Genomic DNA, 18746 nt, shown 5'->3' on the forward strand with positions numbered 1-18746 from the left:
TGAGGATCATTATGGTTTGTGACTATTTGATTTCTGCTCATTAAAAATAAAGCACAATCTCTTTCTTTGATGTGGCAAGAGATTATACTGGGCTCTATTCTCCAGTGAGCAAAACACACACACACACACACACACACACACACACACACACACACACACCACATCTCTAGAACAATCTCAGAACCCTTTCTCTAAGAGGCTGGTCAGACTCTGAAAGAATGTTGTAATCATCCCACCTGAATTCCAAACCCCAGCAGTAATAAGAAGGCATTTTATTCTTTCTAACTGCCGAGAAGAGGGTCCCTCTCCCAAGGAGTGTGCAGACAGGTCTAGGTCTGTTATAGAATAATAACCACTTGGATGAGCTTTATTTTTCTAAAAATATACCCAGCAGCTACTGGTTTTCAGGAGGAACTTTCCTGTTACAAAACCCTGACATTTTCTTGTCACTTAGGCTTGGGAGTAAACACACAACCCCTTATTTCTGTGGGGAAAAGATAAATAAATGTTTGCTAATGGGGTCTTTGCCTGAGAGAGCGTGGGTTAATTGCAAAGGATTCCATTTCTTTCCTGCCCTAATGGTGTTTTGTTTTGTTTTTAAAGTGTGTATCCAGACAGGCTCCTTTAGGGCCTTTAATTACAACTAAAACAGAGTCTCGGGATACTTTGATGGTTGCAGTCAGTGTGCTGGGGTTTGACTGATGGGCATGCCTTGCTTTATTGCGCTGCACGGGCAGCGTCCTGCTAAACACACGGGAGGCTGGTGGCAAGCCCGTGCCGAGCAAGTCTATCGACAGCGTTTTCCCAGCAGCATGCGTTCACTTCGTGTCTCTGCGGCACATATTGGTCATTCTCTCAATATTTAAAATTTTCTCACAATGCTATTGAACCCAATGGGTTACAGTACAGTATAAATATAATTTGTCTACGGGACACCAAAACATGGGTGTGACTCGCTTTATTGCAGAAGCCTGGAACCGAACCAGGAATATCGCCAAGGTTGGCAATTAAGCAAGTTTTAGGTCTAGAAAACAAAGAAGAGGCTTATCATTTCCCAGTCACTTGGTGATGTCTTTGTTATTCCTCATTTGTCAGTTAGTCAAATCATTGGGGGTTGGCTGGTAGTTGCTTTGGAATGAAAGAACCCTTTAAAAACATTCCAATTTAGAGTGCTGTACAGTTTAGCGATGGATGTCTTTGTTAGTTGTTGATGCTACAATCACATTTTAGCTTGGTCATATTTGGCACATTTCTTTGATCCCTCCTCTAGTTGTTCTGGATTAGTTTTATGGACCACAAGTGTAACAGGCCTGGTGGCACATCAGTTAAGCACTTGACTGTCAACTGATGGATTGGTTGGGTCTGGCCTACCCAGTGGACTTGGACAAAGGCTGGCAATCTGCCCTGTAAAGGATTAGTCTGTGGAACTTTATCGAACCCTTCCGCTCTGGCACACGGGATAATGCGAGTTGGAATAGACTCGAGGGCATCAAACAATGAAAACAATCACATATAAAGCGTCCAATTAAGATCCAATCCTGGGATGGGATTTCACACCACTAACGAACTTATGACGGATGATTAGGATGTGAATCAAGCAGTCACTGTGAACTGTCAGCTGACCATGTTTCAAGATAACTTGTTGTCAAGCATCGCTCTCTATTACCCGTTGGCCACTCTGTCCAGAAAATACCAAAATAGCACATTCCAGGCTCTACCAATCAATAAACACTGATTTCTTTGTGGTCTGTTTACCACTAGAGACATTTTAAGTCAATAAAGTATTCATTTGTGAAGCTCACTAAATTCTTCCACAGAATCTACTTTGCAAGGTCATTTTTTCCTAATCCTGTGTTTTAACAGCAACTAGATACATCACAACGATATCTTTGTGGTGTCAAAATGTGCTGGTTTCTCACTTGACTTTGCTTACTTGTGAGCATCAGCCTGAAGTGTGGCGATGGAGAGTTTTTATGCTCTTTTTAAGAGATGAGAATAGGGTCTGGGTGTGGTGGGTGTGGGTGTTGTAGTGTTCGGGCTCACCCAGATGGAGCCAAAACCCAAACCAAACTCCCTGCCATTGAGTTGATTCCAACTCTTTAAAGTTGGCTCTACTTCAGGACAGGGGAGAACCGCCCCATGGGCTTCTAGATCGTAACTCTTCCCAGTAGAGAGCCTCGTCTCTCTCCAGCAGAGCAGTGTGTGGTTTCAAACCGCTGACTCTGCAGTTACGCAGCCCCATGTAAGCCCTGGGAACACTTTGGAGGCATGAAAGAGCTTGGAAGGAGCAGGAACTTGGAAAGATCTTGGAAAGATATTGAACTTCATAGGCTACAGATTTGAATTTGAAAGGGGGAGGAGGCAGGGCCCCTGGAAGGAAGCTAGAGAGAGAGGGGAGCAGAGCGGGTTGAAGACACAGGAAGGCTTCCTCCCCTGAGGAAGCTGGGGTTCCTGGACAGGCATTGAAAGCAGACAGCTACAACACAGTGCTTGCTGGCCTCCGTGAAGGATCCACTTGTAAACAAAACAAGTCAGGAACTAACTATTGGCTCCCCACTCCCCTCCCCTCCCGAGGGCTTAGTGCTTATTTCCGGGAATTAGAGGTTAGAGCCAGGGCGCTCTCTGTCCCTTCACCAGAGGACCAAGGACTCAGAGCCGCATCACTGGGAGCTTCTAGATGAAGGGCTTGCTATGTGATAGGAACTGGGCCAAGAGCTTTAAAGGCTGTTTCCGATTTAATCCTCGCAGCATTTCTGCAAGGAGCACGGGCCCTGCTTGAGAAACTGAGGCTTAAGATTATGTCAGAACATCAGCAAGGAGAGTGTTTTGGAAGCCTCCTCCCCAGAGAAAGACTCTCCTCCAGCGCCTCTCTATTGAGAGTTCCTGAAGCCACGGGCTGACCCCAACCTGGGGCCTGGGGCTCCCCGAGGAGTCGGCTACCCCCAGAAGCACAACAACAATGTTCATGGCCCCTGTAGCTAGCCGGCGACAGACAGGGAGCAGGTGTGCACGCGAGGACCCGTGTGGAAGCAGCCGTGCTTTGGGGTCCCTAAGGAAGAAAGCGAGCCCAGGGAGACGCATACGGGCTTCAAATCCCCTCTGCACTGCTTCCATTTGGTTTTGCTGGGATGTTGCCACTCACCAAGTGGGAGCAAGGCACACCCGGGCCTGACTGCCCTGGAAACGTGCAGGCTGTGTCCAGGGAGAGGGAGCCCTGCTCTGTCCAGGATGCGAAGTGACAGGGCTCAGCCCCTCCATGGCTGCCAGCAGTGGAAAGGCCGAGTCTCTGGGAGAGCCGGCCTTTCTCTGGAGCCTCCATCACTGGTGAGCGGCTTGTACAGACTTTGACGAAAACCCGGCCCTTGAACAAATGCTTCCGTCAAAGTCACGGGTTTCAGGGAGTTTGTAAAATGGAAACCGCACGCGTGGCAACTTTAAAATGCCACCGAGCCTTGGATAAGGAAAGAGCACACGTGAGCTGGCGGCTCTGAGATGCTCGGCAGGCCTCGCTCCCTCGAAGGATGAAAGACTCGCATGTTGTCAGGAGACGTGGTGGGATTTTATTTCTTTGTAATATGGAAGCGCAGGCCACAAACCAGCAGGGTTCCCACAAAAGAGAACTAATGAGCTAGTTTCCATAGAAACGGCTCTCTTCACCTGCTGATGTCGGATGTGCAGCAGCGGAGGCAGGGGGATCTTACAGGCAGTGGCCTGCTGCCTCCTGGCAGGAAATTATCTATTGGTTAATTAATTTCTTTCAACAACAACAGCACTGCTTTCATCTGCAGCCGCACTGGATCTGAGACACTACGCAACCCCTGGAGTTCAGGGACACGTCCTTGCCACGGTTCCAAATGGCTTCTCAGACTTCCAGGACGGCAACACATGACTTCCTTTGGAGAACAAAGCGACACGCAGCTCCCCACCGAAGCACCGGCCTCTTGGGTGCGGGTTGGGTTCTCAGTGCGCCGCTATCTGGGCATCTCCTGGGAAGCACTGACAGAAGGAGACTGGAGAGCGATGGAGTCTGGTCCCTCTGACACTCCCAATGGTTCCACAGTGGGACAAAACTCCTTCAATCTCTCTAGGCCTCAGTTGCTCACCTGTAAAGTGGGCTCCCAGCTCCAGGATCGCACACGTGTGATGTTTGTGATAGCGCATCGTAACTTACCAAGCGCTATACAAGAGTCCTGGTGGCGCTGCCTGGGTAAGGGTTGGGCTGCTAACCTCGGAACCAGCGGTTCAGACCCGCCAGCTGCTCCCCAGGAGACAAGGAGGCTGTCTGGCACAGGGTTGGAATCCACTCGATGGCAGTGGCTTTGGGCCCAGGAGAGAGGAGACTCTGAGGAACAATGAATCTGGCTCAAAGGGGCCTGGGAACAGGCGCAAACGAAAAAGAACTGTCGTCGCCTGTTATTGGGCAAATGCAAAATGCTGTGAGCTGGAAGCCCGCGTGTGTGCGTGCTCTCTGATCCTGACAGCAAGGAGAAGGCACAGTGAAATCGGACAGGACAAGACGCACATCTGTGGGTACAACCAGACGCAACTCCATTACAGAAGAACTTAACAATAAGCAGAACTGGAGACAGAGAAACGACAACAGTCAGGATTGTGGCGGGATAGCTTTACCCTCATGGTGGCATTTCTAATTTGTGTTGACAAACCTTAAGGGAGATGGCGGTCATTTGAAAAGCAATTGTGATTTGAAATTAGGCAGCACAGGTTGAGCGTGCGTGACCTAGAAGCAGTGCTTTAGCGTCCCTCGGCATGTTTCTAAGGCAACCAGCTGCTGCCCAGACACGAGCTTCAACAACGCCCGGAAAGCACAGATCGTTCACTGTCATCTGCAGAGAAAGGCTCACCTCCCACGGAAGTGTTTGTGAAGGTTCTCTGTGGCCGCAGAACGAGCATCCAAAGCCAGCACCCAAGGCTTCTGTTTGGCCCATTAGCTTCCTCTCGGGCACATCTAACGGTCAAAGTCCAGAAGGTACCTGTGCTTACACACAGGTGTGTCCCTGCTGCTGCCAGCCATGGCTCCGGCCAGACCAGCCACTGAGTGCCGTGCCAGCTCAGCTCACGTCCTTGTGGCCGGCATTGCTGATGCCCTGGCCTGCAGAGAAGCGGGGAACCAAAGAGCATTTGTAGCATGCTCCCCGCAGGGACAGCACCTAGGTATGAGATCTCAGCAAATCCTGCACGACTCCCACATTCCTGGGGCAAAAAGATAAGCTAGAGTGGGGGACACCTTCTGCCTGGTCACCATTTTTCTGGCGACTGAAGATAGGAATAGATCTTCAAGTCACCAGATGCAATCTGGCTTGTCTTTGGCAGCAGATAAGCCATCAATAACGTGTCCTAGTTCCAAAGTTATGAATGTGCTTTGCTGGGAAGGATAAACAACATCAGTCTGACGCTGAGAGCTCTGGCAGTCTCCTTCCGCCCCCCACACCCTGTCCTCCCATCGCCCTGTCTAGGATGACTCATCTAAGACAGAATCCTAATTTGACACGGGGGCCCCTGAAGATGCAACATTTCCTTGCCATTCGTTTAGTGTCAGAGATATCGGTTGGCACATTTTTTACCCCTCCAATTCACTTTTCAAAGAACTGGAGTTCCAAAATACATCCAAACCACTTTAAGCATTTTTATGATTATAATTATTCTATTATTTCACAGATTCAGATCACAACAATCTCAAATCCCACTCCCCATCTAGACAACCAAATGACCCTTCGTAGTGGTCTTTCAGGTGCCTTGCTCCAACGTGGAGTGCAGTTTTGTGTGTGTGTGTGTAATCACGCTGGGAAAGTAGTGTTAACCAACCCACAGAAGGATGTGCTGGGCCCTGAGTAAAGGCTGACCTTCTGAGATGACTCCTCATTATCCACACTGCGAGATCTACTCATCTCCCTTTCAGAGGGGGAAGTCACTTCAATTTCCCCCATGACTCAACGGTCAAATTTCATATCACATCTTTAAGATGAGTACATCTCTGATATGTAGCACAGAGCCATTTTTTATTCATTTCATCGGTATTGTTTTTTAAGATTACTTCTCTAAAGTGCATACACTAAATTTCCGTGACACGTTTCTTTTTGATGACAAGGAATGAGTAGAGGAAACAACATTAAAAAACCCACGTAACTTTTTGCTTCGTTACTAGGTAAGGCCATAGACACGACTCCTGCCCAAGCTGCTTCAGAAATACTCTGGGGTAGTGGCTGTAGGGTGCTGTCAGATCAATTACAAATCTCCATGGGGTGGAGTTTGGGGATGCTGATCACAGGCTTACCCACCTGGGTGCCTGGGGGTCGGGGGTTCATCCCACCCTCCTTTTGGCTAGTCATGGAGCACTTAACCATGTGTGATACCCAGGAGCGCTAGGCTGGAGGATAAAGGAATAAGAGAGAGGAGCTTTCTCAGAAGACGGCAGTTTATAAAGGATGAAAGGAGCTTATCTAACATGCTGAGTTGACGACCAGGATCTCCCTTTATAGGTATTCTTCTTTCTTCAGTCATGTTGTCAAAATATAACGACCTACTGTAGATTACACCCTAACGCCGAGGCGGTCACGAGGCATGCTGGGGGGGCTGCATGTTAGGCCCTGGGCTGCTAACCCAAAGGACAGCAGTGGAAAGTCATCAGTCACTCTGTGCTGTGGGAGAAAGGTGAGGCTGTCTGGTCCTGCAAAGATTTACTCCCAAACCCACTCGCACCGAGTCCATGCAGCTTTACAGCGACCCTGCAGAGCGGAGGAGCACCGTCCCTGTGGTGTTTTCCAAGACTGTAGCTCTTTAGGAGTGGAAACCTCATCTTTCACCCATGGTTTCAAGCTGCTGATCTGCTTCCTTAAAGATTTAGGACGTTGGAAAACCTATGGAGCAGATTGAGCAGTTCAGTTCTGTCCTGTCCTGGAGGGTTCACTCGTGTCACAGTGGACTTGACAGTGGGCATTTTAGTGGGTCACGGCCACAGTGACTCCCTTCTCCTTAAACAGTTGATTGCTGGGATGCTACTTTTTCTGGGGTCTTTTTTTACATCACTTGCAATTCTATTTCAGTTACTCTCCTTGAAAAAAAAATCTCCCTGATGCCCAGGACCGAGTGTATTTGCATTTTTCTGTTTATACGTACCCCTACATCATCTTATTTAGTCAATGGTCATAAAGACCATCGCTGTGCATGTACATTTGTATCTCCATTATCAACTTTGTTCGATGTCATACTCCATCTCTCCTTGTGAATGGGCATCCGGGAGGTAACCCCCCGCACCCCCTTCCCACCACCAGTTCCTCCCTGTAGCAGTCAACAACAGCTCCTTCTTCTGGTTGTTTGGGTTAAAAACCTAGAAGACAATCTTAGTCCCTAGTCCTTCCCTGTCCCTGGAACCTCTAATATTTTTTCAGTCTTCTTCATATCTTACCTTTAATCTACCAGCAAATCTTAGGGCTCTTCTTTCAGAATTCAACCTTTTCCTGCACTTTCATCGCTGCCCTACTGGCCTACTTGCCTTTGTATCTTATTGGACCATTTCAGTAGCATCCTAACTCCCTTCACTCCTTTTACCCTTGCTCCATTTAGTCTATTCCTACAGAGTAACCAGAGAATTGTGTTCTAAAAGGTATGCCAGAATCATGTCAGTCTTCTGCTGATAACCTTTCAATGGTTTCTCACCTCATTCAGCAATAGCTTAGGTCTTTTAAATGTCTGCAAGATAGGAAGAATATGGCTCGTAAAACCATCTTCTTATTTCATCTCCCATCACTCTCTTCTTATTCATTAGCTATAGCTATAGCATCTCTTTGAGGTCTCTTGAACCTGGCAGGCATATACCTGTCCCAGGGCCTTTGCATCTGCTGTTCTGCTCTGAAATCCCCAGATGGACCCGCTCACTGGATTCAGGCTTCTGCCCACTTGCTTGAGGCCCTCCTGGGTCTTGCTTCCTCTAGGAACACCTTTTCTACCTGTACTTCCCATCCTTCCTAATCATCTTGCTTTATTCCCGTTCTTGACATGACCATCTGAAATACTTTATCTTTTAAAAAAATTAATTATGAACACTCTCCTCTAAAATAGAAGCTCCACGAGAGCAGAGAATTTGTTTTGTTCACTTTCTGCTGAATCACTGGTGCCTGGCTCATGGCAGGCCTTCCATAGCTATTGGCAGGACAAATGAATGACAAGTAAAGCACCCAGAAAATGCTTCTGTCTAGAGAGCTCCTTTCTTTGCCTGGGTTGATCCTTTCTAGGTGGGTTTTGTGAGGTCTGGTATGTTAGGACTTTAAACTGGAGCTCACGGAAAGTTCGTTTTAAACCAAGCTCGCTGTTGAACGCTTTCAACATCAGTCTTTCCACAGTGCAGGGGTTGATGTTCACTTCTAAGCAGTAGTTCTGAAGCTTACTTGGTCCATCTAATCTTCTGACCGCCAGTCGAGGAGGATACAGAAGATAGCTGTGTGGAAGGACAAGGATAATAGTGCGAAGTTACCGTCCAGAATGCCCCCTGTGCTGGTCGTTGCCACTGTTTGGGGGAAACACTTCAAAGGCAAACCAGAAACAGATTTGTGCAGGTGGAAAAACAGTAGTCCCAGATCAGGTGACCTGGCCAAGGACACAGACAATGACTACTTGTCAATTCCTGTTCATCTGACAACCAGCTCTCATGTTTTCACTCGAACATAGAATCCTTTTTCTTAATGAGTTTGTCCCATGAAAACAACAAGTTTCCAACATCAGTAGAGACAGATGGAACTCAGGTGCAGAATCACTTTGCTTTTTGCTGGCAATAAAGGAGCTTTATGGCATGGTTAAGGAGCCCCTGTTGGCGTGGTGGGTTACACACAGGCCTGCGAAACAAAAAGTCAGTGGTTTGACCGCAACAGTGTGCTCCGTGGGCGAAAACTAGGCTCTCTGCTCCCACGGACATGGACAGCCTTGGAAACGCCAGGTAACAGTTCTCCTCTGCTCTACACCGTGGGTTCCTATGAGCTGAAAGGGACTCAGTGCCCGTGGGCCTGGCGCTTTCTTGGTTTTGATATTGCACAGCTCTTATGTGACCAGCTACTACGCAAAAGGCTGGCAGTTCAAACAGACCCACTGGCTCCCTGGGAGAAAGAGCTGGTGATAGGCTTTGGCAATGTGTATAGCCTAGGAACCCCCATGGGGGTCTCCTCTGTCACATGGAGTCCTTTAGCGTAGAAAGGAACCCAATGGCACCTATAACAATGCTAACACGAACAATGGCTGTGGTGGATTAGCCAGGCCATGCAGAGCCTGTCCCCGGTGATCACACTGCCTAGCAGCAGAGAGATGAGTGGCATGTTGTGGTCCGGACTCTGCTAGACAGGAAGGAGCGGGCTTAGATCATCTCTGGACAGTGCATAGGTTCAGTAACAAGAAGGCACACACAGAGGAGTCAGTGGCCAAATTCATGGCCGATCAAGGCGTTATTTACTTTGGCTGACGGTTATTTATAGTGCCACAAAGGTTGAGTATCACAGAAAGGAATCCCATTCTTCAAAGGGGGCGTGGTGATTGGCGGTGTGTACAGAAATGCATTCTAGACCTTCCAGAAATAGATGCTTTCGTTACTGGTAGGGTTAAGATTAGGATGACAGTTTTGCTTCTGTCGGGCCAGAGCAGATATGATCATTGTAGCAAAGTTTTCTAGAGGCACTGATTCCCCAACCACGTTTTCCTTATCTGTCTGACTGGCATCAGAGCCACCTGCCTCCGTTGCCCCTTAGAGCCTCTTCTCTCAGCATCAGTCTGTGGTAGTTATATAATTTCATGCCAATTTGATAACTAGAGTGAAGGAGCCACTCAGCTTACAACCTGATGATGCCTCCTGGTGGGCATGACCTTCTCATGAGGATTCTGGGACCTTCCTCTCTTTCTCCCGGGAAGTGTGCCACTCTCTCTGCTTCACCTTCCTGTTAAGGAGCCATATGCAGAGAGCTGGGGGAGCCAGCACTGAGATGCTCTGTTAGTCTGGGTAGACTAGAGAAACAAATTCATAGACACTCACAGGTGTATAAGAGGGAACTTTATCTCAAAGAGCAATTGTACATTAAGAACACAGCCCAGTCCAGGTCAAGTTCATAAGTCTGATAGTACCCCATATGTCAATACTAGTTCATAAATTCCTCTTCAGACTCCTGCAGCCATGCAATAACGCCGAGGTAATTAGTTTATGTGCCAACCTGGCTGATAAACACATGTGGGATTAATTGAAGGGTGGCGAGTTAAATGGTTCGGTGAGCCTCGCCTTTCTTGTCTCTTGCTCTTTGATCAGCAGACCAGTGTGTGGCTGCCTCACTTATTCTGTGCCTCAATTTGCAAGCTACACTACCTATGTGACATCTAACCTGTGGACTGTGTCGCTGTAATTTGAGGTTCCTTCAAGACCTGCTTCGCCACACCATTAGAATTTACATCTCTTGAGCAGGGGACTGTCGGACCCTGTCAACTGGCTGACCGTTGGTGACCTGTCTTGCTGTTTGCTGCCTGTGCCTGGATAGCCTCAATTGCTCTCCAGACTTGAAGGACAGCCAGTGGCTCACAACTGTCTCATGGGAGTGAGTTGAACTGAGCTATTTGTACTGCTTTATCATTTAATTAACTGTTTATTTATTATGTTATACAGCTCTCTATCTGTATAAATATATATAAAAATATTAGCATTCTGGTTTTGTTTCTTTAGAGAACCCTGTCTAACATATGTCCATTGGAGATTAACTTTGCTATTTCACACCATGGATTACTAAGAGTAGCAGACGTATCCATGCTTTTGGGCTAGACTAATACATATGGTACCTTGGAGTGGGTACCGGAGAAACAAATCATAAGATGGAGATCAGATGTTTGTCTGACTTCTCCCTCATGGTAGTTTTTCTTCTTTCTAGCCAGAGGTCAGATAAAGCCACACTGGTTACTCGGTAGTTTTCTGGAGAAAATATGGGAAGTAGGAAAATAGAAAGTTTATAAACCCACGTGCTTTCAGCCATTAAAATTTGATCTTTAGATGGGTTTATGACATGCCTGCACAGAAAGCTTTGAAAAGATATGCCCCACTCAGTGCTTTGGAGTACTCAGGAACCAATGGTCTTTGTCAGAAGCCGAAAAATCTGGAATCATGAAGAAAACCCCTCTCTGAGACTGAATGTTAAGGAGAGCCTGTGGGCAGGCTGAGATACTTGCTAGGTGACCACTTGGATCAACTTGTGGGCTTGGGCAGCACTGGGTTGGAATGCTTTCTTGATGTACATTTACCCTTTATATAAAACTCTCTCTTATAGATGAGTTTCTGTGGATTTGTTTCTCTAAAGTACCCAGACTAACACAGATGCCAAATGCAGAAAAATCACAGGTCAGTAGGTAGAAAGTCATGCGGATTCAGTGGTGGTGGAAGCATCTCAGCACTGCCGTGGGTCTCCATGCGACTTCTCTAGCTCCAGGGATCTGGCTCTATCAGCATAGCTCCATGTGACTTGTCTGCAGGAATGTCTTGCAGAGTGAATCAAAGCAGAGGTGAATCCGGCCTCCATGTGCTATTTATCTCCTCCCCGCCTCCAAATGAGGTTCTCACACTGCGACCTGATTGACAGGCTAGACTCCACCCCTTCACAAGTTGATAGGAGGTTATGTAACTGCCAGAGATGCTTCCACTGGCATTGGATCCACAAGACTTTCTACCACCTGCCTGTGATCTTCCTGCATTCGGCATTATTGTGAGTGACTGCATGAGTCTGAAGAAGAATTTACGGACTAGTATTGCTCATATGGGCTAATATCGGACTTAAGGACTTGGTCTGGATTGGGCTGGGGTGTTTTCTCAATATAAAATTACTCTTTGCTATGAAGCTCTCTCTTAGACACATCCGTGTGTCCCTGGATTGGTTTCTCCAGTCAACCCGGGCTACACACAGTCTAACACCCTTTCTGTGCTTGCCACCATCTGAGCATGGCTAGGTCAAAGACTGTTCTCTTGTGCTGAGGAATATGTTCGTGGAAATCAAAGCAAAATTGTGTAGAAAAGAGAGGCAGGTGTTTATTTTCATTTCACTCCATGGGCATTTATTAGTCCCACCTGCCCCCGATTATTTTTTGACTGAAGACAATATTTTTATTGTTAATTGCCATCAAGTTGGCTTTGCATCGTGGTGAGCTTATGACAAAGAAGATATTCCCTGGTCCTGTGCCATTCTTCATGATCACTGTATGTTTGCACTCATTGTTGCAGCTATTAGGCAGGGCCTTCCAACCTGGTGGGGTGGGGGGATGCGGTGTGGTGGGTAGTGGGTACACATTGCAGGCAATATGCGATGTCAGCAGTTTGAAACCATCAGGAACTAGGTGGGAGAAAGGGATTTCTACGTCCGTAAAAAGTTACCGCCTCGGAAATTCACAGGGGGACGTTCTACGCTGTCCTGTTGGATCATTACGGGCCGGCATCAACTTGATGGCAGTGAGTTTGGCTTTGGTCCAACTTAGCAGGTGCATATTCCAGCACTGTATCAGACAATGTTCTGCTGTGATCCAGAATATTTTCATTGGCTAGTGTTTGGAAGTAGACCATCAGGCCTTTTTCTTCAGAGTCTGCAAAGTTCATTGAACCGGTCCACCATGAATGACCTTGTCATTGCTAGATGCTATCCAGTCAGTTTCAACTCACAGAGACCCTATGGCTGGCCAAACAAAACGCCTCCTGGAACTGTGCCATCTTCATAATTGCTGTCATGGTTGAGCCCATTGTTGAAGCCACGGTGTCAATCCAGCTCATCAAGGGTTTCCTGTTTTTTGATAACTCTCTAAATTTATGAAGCACGATGTTCTTCTCTAGGGACAGGGCTCTTCTGATAACATGTCTAAAGTATGTGAGACAAAGTTTCACCATTCTGGCCGAACTTCTTTCAAGATAGATTAGTTCATTCTACTGGCAATGCATTCAATAACTTTTTGAAAATACCATACTTCAAAAGCATCAATTCATGGATTGTTATAAGAGCTGTAAGAACCCCCAATGAAGTGATCTTTTAATAATTACAAAAATGCATTGAATTTTCAGTCCTCCTTATTCACCGTCTAGCTTTCGCATGCATCTGAGGCAATCGGGAATACCAGGGTCTGGGTTGGGTGCAACTCAGTACTCAAGCTGACATCCGTTTGCAGCCGATTTTACTAACCCAATGGGTCACTCGATTTCTTGGCTGCTGCTTCCATGAGTGTGGATTGTGGTTCCAAATACAATGAAATCCTTGACCGCTTAGGATGGCTTTCATCATGATGTTGCTTATTGGCCCAGTTGTGAGGATTTGGGCTTTCTTTATGCTGTGGTGTAATGTAAGGTCTTCAATTCTCATCAGTGAACACGTCAAGTCCTCTTCACGTTTAGCAAGTAAGGTATCACCTGCACATCACAGGTCGTTAAGGGATCTTCTTCTGACCCTGATGTACCTGCTCTCTAAGATTACTTAAACAGATTGAATAAGGATAGAAAGGCTATAACCCTGACTCATAACCCTCCTGATTTTAAACCAGGCAGTATTTCTTTTGTCTGTTCAGATGACACCTCTTGGTCTATACACAAGTTCAACGGCAGGACAATTAAGTGTTTGGGGTCTGTCATGTGTTGCAATGTTATCTATAATTTGTTAGAGTCCACAGAGTCATTTATCTTTGCCTAGTCAATAAAACACAGGTAAGCATCTTTCCGGTATTTCCTGCTCTCAGCAAAGATCCATCTGACAGCGGAAATGATATCCTTTCTTCCACGGTCTTTTCTGAATCCAGCTTAAATTTCTTGAAGGTCCCTATGGATGTACTGCTACAACCATGTTTGAATTATCTTCAGCAGAGTTTTACGTGCATATGATGAGTAGAAATTGATGTGATGGCAGTGTGTTTGATTTCGGTTTTGCTGATATTAGTGATACTGTTTGATAATTTCTGCATTCTATTTGATCACCATCCTTTGGAATAACCACAATACAGATCTCTTCTAGTCAGTTGGCCAGGTGTCTGCCTTGGCACAGACCAGTGAGTACTGCCAGAGGCCATCAGTTGTTTTTTTAAACATTCCCAAGGATATTCCGTCTCTTCATGGAGTCACGTTTTTACTAATGGCTTCAACGCAGTTTGGTTGTCTCCTTTCAGTGCCATTGGTTCTTGATCATGTGCTATTTCCTGAAATGATGGAACATTTACTAATTCTTTTTGATATAATGACTGTGAACTCCTGCTGTTTTTTCCTGCTTCCAGTGCCAGTATGTTGCCCACAGAATCCCTCACTATTGTAACGTGAGGCTGTTTCTTCAGCCTGAGAAATCTGCAGATGTTCTTCCCTTTCTGTTACTAACTCCTGATCTTTGCACATTTCATTTTAATACTTGAACTGGTCTTCCTGAGAAACCCTTTGAAATCATCTGTTCCCTTTTTTACTTCATTATTTCCATTTGCTTTCGATACTCTATGTCCAAAACAAGCTTCATTATCTGTTCTGACATCCATCCGTGTCCGTCCTTCCTTCCTTCCTTCCTTCCTTCCTTCCTTCCTTCCTTCCTTCCTTCCTTCCTTCGTCTTTTTACTGACCTTTTGCTTTCTTCATGTATGAAGTCTTTGATGTCGCCCCATAATTTATCTGGTCTTCAGTAATTAGTGTTCAATGTGTCAAATCTATCCATTGAAATGGTCTTTAAATGTAGGTGGGAGATTATTAAGGTTATACTTTGGCCTTCAGGAACTTCAAAATTTTCTTCAACTTTAACGTGCACTTTCATATAAGCAATTAATGATCTGTTCATAGACAGTCCCTAACTTTGTCTCGACTGATGAAAATTAGTTTCTCAATCGCTTCTTCCATTTGATCCCCATGCATGCCACTTGGTGAGATCTACACAAATAGCCATCGCTTACAGATCAGCCTAGTAGTATCTGCCTACCAGTGCCATAGATTCCAGCCCACAGCAACAGCACCACAAACTGTCAGACTGGCGGCGGCTAGGTACATGGACTTCTATATAGGACGAAGGCCAGGCACTCTTTCTAAAGCTTCTGGAATATTCTCTGGCTCATAAGTAATCATTTTCAGAAACCCAAAATGTTCTTAGAAATGGAGTTGGTGAGGTTTCGTCTTGCTTCTTTGGACACAACGTCCTGAAAGACCAAGTGCTAGAAAAGGACATCATGCTTGGTTAAAGAGGGCATCGGTGAAGACAGGGGGAGGGGATAGTCTGTGAGAGGGATGGTCAAGGTGACTGGACAATGGGCTCAAGCACAGCATAGGCTGTGAGATGAGCAGAAGAGTGGGCTGGGCTTCTTTCTGCTATATGTCTGGTTATGAATCAGAGCTGATTGGATGGCAACTAACAACAACGGTGTGCCTTGAAAGGCTAATGGGTGACCCTTGGTGCTCAGCATTCTTGTCACGTCTCAGCAAAGGCTAACCGGCAATGTTGGATTAGGTAGATGGTGGTGGGGATGAAGGAAAGGTGGTTGTATCACAGCCACTACACACCGTAGCCGGAAAATAACAACAAGAAAACAATAGTTACCAGACAGCATTGCATCTAAGCCAGGCTACGTGCTGGACTGGTTGCTGATAAGGAAAATCAGTCTAATTTAATTTTACCGAGGTTTAATTAAAACTTAAGAAAACATAGAATTATTTGCTTGGCCCTTAAAATCCCAAGGTGAGTAATCCTACTTGTTTGTAAAGTGCCTCCCATTCCTGGAAGTTCTGCACTTCTCCAAAGGGCAGTAAGAATATTTAATAAACTCTTTACAATCCCTGAAGTCATAGGTTGGTGAACATAAATCATTTATATGAGAGGATGGCTCCATCTGAGTCAGTGGCAGAACTCTCACTTTCTCTGCGGGAGGGTTGTCTCCTCTCACCGTCCTTATTCAGTTTGTATGCTGAGCAGTTCATCAGAGAAGCTACATCATACGAAGAAGAATGCAGCTTCAGGATTGGAGGAAGGCTTATTAACAACCTGTGGCATGCAGATGATACAACCTTGGTTTCTGAAAATGAGCAGGCCTTGAAACATTTGCTGATGAAGATCATGGGCTGCAGTCTTCAGTGTGGACCACTAAAGGCAACGAAAACAAAAATCCTCACACCTGGATGAGTAGGCAACATGATGATAAATATTGATTGAAGTTATTAAAGATCTCCTTTGCTTGGGTCCACATCAAGACTCATAGAAGCAGCAGTCTAGGGGCCAGAAGGATGCATTGCTTCAGGTACATCTGCTGCACAAGACCTTTTTAAAGTGTTGTGAAGCAAGGATGTTACTTTGAGCACTAAGATGCCCCCGAGCCAAGGCATGGTATTTCCAATGGACTGAGTACCATGGGGAAGTTGGGCATTGAATAAGGGAGGCCAGAGAAGAATGGCTGCATCTGAATCATGGTGCTGGAGAAGCATGTGGAAAGTGCTATGGTCTGCCAAAGTCAAGGCAACTCTGGCTTGGAAGAAGTCCAGCCATTCTTCTCCCGAGAGGCAAGGATGTCCAGATCTCATCACACATCCTCTGGGATGTCACCAAGAGAGGCCAGCCCTGGGGAAAGGCCATCCTACGTGTCAAGGAAGAAAGGAGTGAAAAAGAGGAAGCTGGGTCCCCACAGTGGCCGCGACAATGGGCTGGAACAGAAGACCAATTGCGAGGACAGTGCAGGGCCGGGCAGCGTCTCATCCTGTTGTGCGGAGGGTCGCAACGGGTCAGAACCAACTGCACAGCACCTCACGACAACCACGACAACAACAACGACAACAATACAGCACCTCACGACAACAACGACAACAACAACATCACAGCACCTCACGACAACGACAATGACAACAACACAGCACCTCACGACAACGACAACAACAACACAGCACCTCATGACAATGACAACCACACAGCACCTCACGACAACGACAACACAGCACCTCACGACAACGACAACACAGCACCTCACGACAACAACGACAACAACACAGCACCTCACGACAACAACGACAACAACAACAACACAGCACCTCACGACAACAATGACAACCACAACAACAACAGAGTGTGGAACCCAGCCTCAATTTCCAGACACCTTTCCGGCCGAGCCACTCGTTGCCTCATCGGTGTTGGCTTGCATGCTGCCATGAGGCTGAGTAGATTTCAGTGGTGCTTCCAGACTAAACGGACTTGGAGGAAAGACCTGGTAATCTCTTTCCAAATATCAGCGAGTGAGCATTCTGATGGATCACAAGCCAGCGCTGGATGCTCAGCACAGAGCAGCATTTCTATTCGCGGCTCATGAGGTCCCGAGCTGGAGACCCACGGAACAGCAGCTAACGCCACAAGGTTACGTTGCATCTCTACTTTTTGCAGGCGGGGTGGCCACATGTGTGTGAAGAGTGAAATAAACTGTGTGCTTTGAGCAGCTAGGTGCTTCCGAAGCAGGTCACCACATCTTTCTTTCCAGGTGTCATTAGGTGGATTTGAAGTACCAACCTTCTGCCTGGTCGTTGAGCGCTGAATCATTTGTGCCAACACTATTTATTCTGAAGGTGAAACCCCATGAAAGAAAATTCGGAGCTTCCATGAAGTGCTCTGGCGTCCAGACAAGACCTAGGGATTCTTGTTTACACAAGGGGTTGCTTGCACAGAACACCTCAAGCGTTCAGACCTCTTTCCATGACAGATGATTCTTAGGCATCTGATGGTCACATTTCATCTAACAGGCATTTCAACGGAAACCTTGCGGGCCCTTTAACAGTATACCTTGCTTGCAAATCTCAGGGTCATTGATGGAGGGAGGGCTGAGCTACTCCCTGTGTCACGCCGTGCTGTGCATCAGGAATCAACTCGGGAGCTGAGGGTAATTTCCTTTTTCAAGGAGCCCTGATGTCACAGTGGTTGAGTGATGAGAAAAGGGTTGGTGGTTGGGACCCAGCCGGCGGCTCTGTGGGGCAAGGATTTGACCGTCTGTTCCAGCCAAGGAAACCCTTGGGAGCAGTCCTGCTCGGTCACAGGGGTTGCCATGAGCTGACGTCGACTTGACAGCACCTGACAACACATTAAAGGACCCATCCATCGGCAATTTCAATATGCTGTCACACGTGCCAAAATAGAACGGCCAGGTTATCAATCTACGAGGGTCACCTAGCCCAACTCATTTTCTTTATTAGAACGACAACAAGAGTTTAGATGATAGTATAAATGTGGAGGCAGTGATCTGCCTGGGTCAAGAAGACTGTGTTCTGTCTAATGAACGCAGAGCACTGGATCCTCAGCTGTCTCTACGTCACATCATATACTCAGAAAGGCAAAAATGAAACAGTCTGAAGGGACACTGAGAAAAGCAGATGAGTTTGATTTCAATTGATCAGCGGTTCTCAACCTGTGGGTCGTGACCCCTTTGAGGGTTGAACGACTCTTTCATAGGGGTTACCTGTTTCATAATAGTCGTAAAAATTACAGTTAGGAAGTACCGATGGAAATAATGTTATGGTTGGGGGTCACCACAACCTGAGGAACTGTATGAAAGGGTGGTGGCATGAGGAAGGTTGAGGACCACTGCAATATATGATCAGGATTAGTAGCAGAAACAGAAAACAAAGCTATTAATAGTTTTCTGCAGCTTGGTCATTAAGCGATATTTGATTCTCAGCCACATAATCAAGAAAAACATAATGCTGGAAACGACAATTTGAGCCAATGACAGAAATAACCGGTTTTGACTGACGTAAAAGGTCTACTGTC

At 46.5% G+C, this 18746-nt stretch overlaps 1 protein-coding gene across 1 annotated transcript in view; it reads right to left on the reverse strand.

Moving 5' to 3' along the window:
* GNG2 (G protein subunit gamma 2) overlaps positions 1-18746 on the reverse strand; it is a 123188-nt gene that overhangs the window by 24773 nt on the left and 79669 nt on the right. The gene's annotated exons all lie outside the window — the stretch shown is intronic.

Source organism: Tenrec ecaudatus, chromosome 14 (genome assembly GCF_050624435.1).
Source record: "Tenrec ecaudatus isolate mTenEca1 chromosome 14, mTenEca1.hap1, whole genome shotgun sequence".
Lineage (NCBI taxonomy): Eukaryota > Metazoa > Chordata > Mammalia > Afrosoricida > Tenrecidae > Tenrec > Tenrec ecaudatus.